Source organism: Amblyomma maculatum, chromosome 3 (genome assembly GCF_055883805.1).
Source record: "Amblyomma maculatum isolate TAMU_Amacu chromosome 3, ASM5588380v1, whole genome shotgun sequence".
Lineage (NCBI taxonomy): Eukaryota > Metazoa > Arthropoda > Arachnida > Ixodida > Ixodidae > Amblyomma > Amblyomma maculatum.
In genome coordinates this window covers 196,545,305-196,551,572 of record NC_139346.1, presented here as the reverse complement: position 1 = coordinate 196,551,572, position 6,268 = coordinate 196,545,305, and positions in this window count along the sequence as shown.

Genomic DNA, 6,268 nt, shown 5'->3' with positions numbered 1-6,268 from the left:
TTTTCATAAGGCATCTTGATTAGTTGCATCTGCATTTCGCGTTTTGTTTATGCCCGCTACGCTGGCTTTGTGATTTGGCGTTGGATTGCAGAGCTTTAAGTTACAGGATGGGATTCCGGCAGAAATAAGGTGAATGCTTCGGTAGACAGCGGCATTGTATCAACAAAAACTCTGTTGTAACTGCAAACTTCACTTGTCGATTTCACAAATAAGCTACGGAGCGTTGCCAAGAAATAAAACGGATCTCGGAGAGTAGAATTGTAACGCTGTTCACTCAAAGGCGGCGATAACAGTGTCATTTTTAGCATAGACGTCACAAGTTCTACTCCAGTAGAGGATAAATGTTTAACATTGTGATCATTTGGGCCAGTTGGGAATATTAAATCGCAATATGTATCGCCCCAAATGCGTCTGTGGTTGCAGCACGAGCGTCAGCATGACCTTAAACAGCGATAGAACTGTTTTGCACTGAGAACAAAAATTGCGTAGAGCTGTTTTTTTACCTCGTCAGCTCTTAATGTAATTTTTGCTCTACATTCTCAGCAAACTTCCGGTTCATTGTGCGAGATTTAATGGTGGGCAGAGTTTGTTGTGGCAGAAATGTATTTAAAAATATCTTATTTCGCTGCCTTAATTAAGGAGATTTCTGCGGACAACCTTGAATGTGTCACACGTCATGAAAGCTTGGCTGTTGATATATTCGCCCTGCTTTCGTAGCAGGACAAAATTTCGTGCTGTATTTGGTTCATTTAAGACGAATGCTGGCTTAAGTCTTCTCTTACAGCTGCCAGTTGGCTTTGCGAGAGTATCAGTGACTTCATTGAACGCTCTGGCCACAATAAACGTTCACAGGTAGATGCTTTCCGGTAAGATTTTATGTCACCGACACCAGGAGAGAAAGAGCGTAGCTGGTCTTCATGTAACAGTTTGACTTATCCGTCAATAACCTTGATTGGCGAATGTTCATAAAACATTTTCGCGGTCTTTACACTTATCTTGACGAGGCTGAAATTAGCATCCAGCGAACCGAATGGAACAGAAGCACTAGTTCTAAAATATGCCGCAAGTTCAAAGCAGTGATCGCTTGAATTTTATTAGCTTCCTCTTTGCTCGGATCTCATGTCACATCAAGAGTATTGTGTAAACCTGAACAGAAATGAAGCACCGCACCTCTTACGCATGCCATAATAAAGGTTTTCAGGTCAATCTGAGTGTTTCTCAGCGTGCAATTAGGCCAGATGTCACATGACACAAGTTTTTGGCACAACTACTGGTCGCCACTCAATTTTACTGCAAAAAAGTACCCACGCAGCCACTCACACGCATCTGCAGCCCGAGACATTGAAACCACTGCTATCCAGGTGCCCCACAAATACGAATGATGTATCGAAAGATTTAACATAATGGGAATCGAAAAGACAAATACCCGAGTAGAATTCGAGTTCAAAATTTGTCTTCGCCGCGTGTGTGATTGCTTGTACAAGAATAACATTCTTACTCAGCAGTGAGTCGCTAGAGGTGGCGCTATAAACCATGCGGTAAATCTTACCATAGGTAAGATTTACCTATGGTTAATCTACAGCCGTCAAAGCACACAAAGCCAATCTCCACTAGAGGGATGAAAAATATGAAGTGAGCGCATTAACTCTAAACTTTGCGGGGAGAAGGCAGGCCTGCACCACATGTTATGGACCTGCTCAAACAATCTACCTAATGAACTAAACGCAGTGCCAGCTACTGACGGTTGAGGCTGCCCTATCCAGTTCCTAACTCGAGGCTCGAAGAGCCCTCGTAAAACACGCACGGATAGCTGCGGCAGCCGCGGGAGTCCGGGTCTAGGGACCCCACCAACACCCCCCTCCCTTGTCTCTCTATAAAAATTTTCAGTCAGTCAGTATAGCCGTCATGTCACTTATATAGCAGAATCTTGTTGACGACATCCGGCGGAACGGATTTTGTGCGTTATGTCACTGGTTAGTATTGCGGATCGTGAACAAATAGCCTACTTCATAACGCTGGCGATGACGCCTGCTGCTCAGGTGCTGATGCCAGAGAGCGAAAAAACTAATTGCAGAATCCAGTACATGTGAGGGGCGAGAGTTTCAGCCACCGCATTCGATTTCGGGTATGAAGGCAGGCTAGGCCTGACAGAACTCTACTCCATCGCCCAGTTTTGGAGGCTGCGCATGTGCAATATGGACGCCTCCACGTGTGAAGACACGTGGATGGATGGACCCGCACAAATCGATCGCGGCAGCCTGCTGTTGGAGTCTGAGTGGGTTCTCTTATTGAAACGACCGTCACAAAGAAGCTACCGCACGTTCTGTATGTGTACTTCGTGCAAGTTGTTCGAAAACTATCCAAAAACTTTAAGGAAAATACAATTCGTTTCGAATAACCTTGAGCACAGACTATTTTTCTTCTTCAACGAATCGGACAGGAAGATACTTTATTCTTTAATAGAAAATCTCCAATATTCGCGCAACCATAGCTTATAAAGTAAAAACAAAAAGCCTTGTTGTAAACAAAAATTGGCGAGTCTCCTATATTGACCGTCATGAATCCAACTCCTCTGGGAGGCTTACAACCGTACTCTCTGTGGGTAACAGATCCCAAGTGCACGTGCTAGCTTCATAAGAAGAAAAAGAAGCCTCCATCTCGTCTAACACGCGATCGCTGGATCTAAGCCGTCTTGCCCCGATGACAGATTCAGAGCCTTCCTCAAGGGTCGGCGCCTCCAGCCCGACTGTGCCTTCCAGGCCCAACTCGATCATCGTGGCCGTGATGTGAGTCCGGTCTTTTACCTCTTATGGAGTCATCAATGAAACCAGAGTTGATTTCGTTGAGAGAGGCGTAGGTTGTCGCATCGCTATCTAGAGCGCCTCAGCGCGGTTGAGGGCACTATCCGGCCGTCCTCATGACGATACTCATGACAGCTCTCTCACCAGTGACAAGAGTACTAGTTTCAATATTTGTTATCATCTTCTGTGCACTTGCTGTTTTTTAAAGCTGCGCAGTCTAAGTTCTTGCTCGAGCTCCTGACTAAAGTTCATGGACACATGAGCTTCAGCATCGGGCCTGGCTGGAATTCCTGAAAGGAACAGATTAACTATCATCGAGCTTTAACGTAGAGCATACAGTGAGCACTGCGTTTGCGCTGTTTGAATCTTTAACGTTCCTCTTCATTTACGTCACAATAGCTCATTAAAAAAGGAAAATGTATGAACGCAACCACCCTCATCAACCACGGTTTGAAAGAATCGGAGACTTCAGTACCTTCTTATGTCGTTTCACGTCTTTAGAATTGTCCCACTGGGGAACACGTATTCGCGTACTCCTGCCTATTAGGTGGCAACTGTAGTAAGTCTGCTGCCAGAGTATGCCGCGGCCTAAAGATGAAAAGCTAGGCCTTTATAATGAGGGCTTTGGCAATAACGTTAATAAACGAAAACGTCCTCTGTCATAAGAGTAGGCACCAGATCCGTATTCCGGCTCTGTAAATTAGTGTCGCATTGGATACACCCATGCAGGCTGGACATCCCCTGGGAGTGCATGGCGCTAGTTCTGCTCCTGGCAGCTGGCCTCTGCACGGGTCTCACCTTGGCAGTTCACGCTCTGTGGACGCGCTACAGCGAAGGTGCAGCCCGCGGAGGAGTCGAGGAGCGCCTCTCCAGCAGCGGGGACTTTCGCTCGTATGCGGCCGCCACCGATGCCGTGCAATGCGCTCCCGTCACACGGTACGCGTGGTTTCCTCGCGCGTCATGGCCGACATTGGTGCGCATTAAGCGCATTCGCCGATGGGCTTAATTTGGCTACGTGCGTACCACACTCTGCAGCAGCTTTCAATCAAAAGCACGTGTCTGGTTGCACCAGTATGTTTTGAGCTGCCAACCGCACCGTTGGCGTAGCCGACGAAGCCCGAGAGCTGCTAACAAACACAGTCTCTATTCGAGCCTGGCATAAGTCCAACTGCCCAGCACGAGCCGCGCCCAAGCTGGCGCTAGCTTCCGCGAGCACACAGCAGTGCCCCCCAGGCTATCCAAAACTAGCCACTGCGAGTGGCTACTGCCTAATAGCTTGAGGGGCAAGTTGGTGTTGTGTTTCTTTTCTTGTGATTGTGTTTGTTGCCCCACATTTCTGGGCTACTGCCTACTACATCATCTCCCCTGACAGAGAAGCAGTCTCTTGGGCGGAACGACGCAACGTCCACACATTGTGTGCTGGTGGGAGGCGTCAGTGCACGCTGTGCGTGAATCTGTTGGAGAAACTGAAATCTCTGGGAGCGTTACGTCCATGCCGTCACTGAGAGATGCCTTGTCTGCGTGTGTGTTTTCATGTAGAGATGCCTCATAGATGTCTTGGGTCTCTTGCTTCTCTTCCGCAGGCTTGAGAAAAGGGAAAAGATGGGTCCGATTTCTCCACACAGTGCCGTCTCCGGTGCCAACCATAAACTATCTAGGATCGCCCGAGGGTGCCACCACGGCCCCTTATCGCTTTACGTGCGTCACCCATACTTCATTTCCGTCCAGAAAGTTGGGAAGTTGCTGCACGTCATGTCGTCTGTCGTAGTTTCTTCGCCGCTGTTCGCGGAAGCTAGCGCCAGCTCGGGCGCGGCTCGTGCTGGGCAGTTAGGCTTATGCCGGGCTCGAGTAAAGACTGTGTTAGCAGCTCTCGGGCTTCGTCAGCTGCGTGAATGGTGCGGTTGGCAGCTCAACATGGTGTCAGAAGTAACGCGACTCCCACAGTAAGCCAGCCCGGGGCCCCTTCCTGTCGCATTGTCACCCAAAATGTCAAAACAGCGTCTACGGCTTGGACTACGCGGCCGGCACATGGCATCCTTCGTCATTCAGCCACCCGAGGCCTTCTGCTTCACGGCTCCTGCCGAGTGGCCGAATTGAAGGAAGCGGCTCGAGCGTTTTTACACAGCTTCTGGTCTCTGCGACAAGTCATGGTCACACCAAGTCGACACGCTCCTTTACTTGATGGGCGATCAGGCCGAGGACGTTTTCGGAACATTCAAACTCTCCGAAGAGAATGCCAAGAACTTAGAGGTTGTCCTGAAGCAGTTCGACAACTTCTTCATTCTGCGGCGAAACGTGATCTTTGAACGGGCACGCTTCAACACGAGGGTCCAGCATGACGGCGAATCCCTGGAAGACTTCGTGACTGCGCTTCACACGCTTTCGAACTATTGCGAGTATGGCACCATCCGAGAGGAACTGGTTCGAGACAGGCTCGTCGTCGGCATTCAGTATAAGAAGTTGTCTGCGAGACTGCAACTTGACGCTGATCTTACCCTTCAGAAGGCGCTTGAGTCCGTCAGGCAGGTCGAAAGCGTACGTCAACAGCAAGCGGAGCTTCACCCAGAAACGCTGATAGTCAACAAAGTTGCAACAAGCAAGCAGCAAGTCAAGCATCCTACAAACGCTACTCATGTCAACAACGGCCGATCGCAGTCTGAACGAAGGCCACATATACGTACACCTGACGACGTTCCGACAACGTGTCGTTGGTGTGGAAAAGACCGACACCCGCGTTCACTATGCCCAGCGCGGTCACAGGTATGCAAGTGTTGCCCCAAGAAGGGCCATTACGCATCTGTCTACACATCATGCCGGGTTGACATCGTTGAAGCATCAGGACCCGACAGCGAACATACACTTCTTGGAACGGTCTCGTCCTTCAACACATCGACATGGGAGATGACTGTCCTCGTACAAGGCCAACCAAACAAATTCAAGATCGACACAGGCGCCGATGAATCTGTTCTCCCTTCCGCAACTTTCAGCATGCTTCGACATCAGCCTCTGTTGTCGTGGGCTTCGCGTCAGCTTTACGGTGCTGATGGGAGACTTATCGCAGCCAAAGGCATAGCACGTCTTCTACTCTCCTACCGTGGATGTGAAACGCTGCAAGTCGTCTACGTGCAGGAAGATGCCCACACTCACCTACTCGGCAAGCCCGCTATCAAAGACTTGCAGATGCTGACCTTCGTCAGCACCATCGCAAAGAAGGTGAGCCCAAGAGACGAATTTCATTTTGTTTCAAGGACTCGGCAAGCATACAGAGAGAGCACCGCATTTGCTTGCGCGAAGGAGCGAAACCATTTGCTTTGAGCTCCCCTTGCCGAGTACCATTTTCAATCTACGAAAAAACAAGGCTTAACTGCAGCAAATGAAAACAAAAGTGGCGTCATTTCACCTGTGGATGAGCCTACTGAATGGTGCGCGCCTATAGTGGTAGTCTAAAAACCATCCGGTGATGTTAA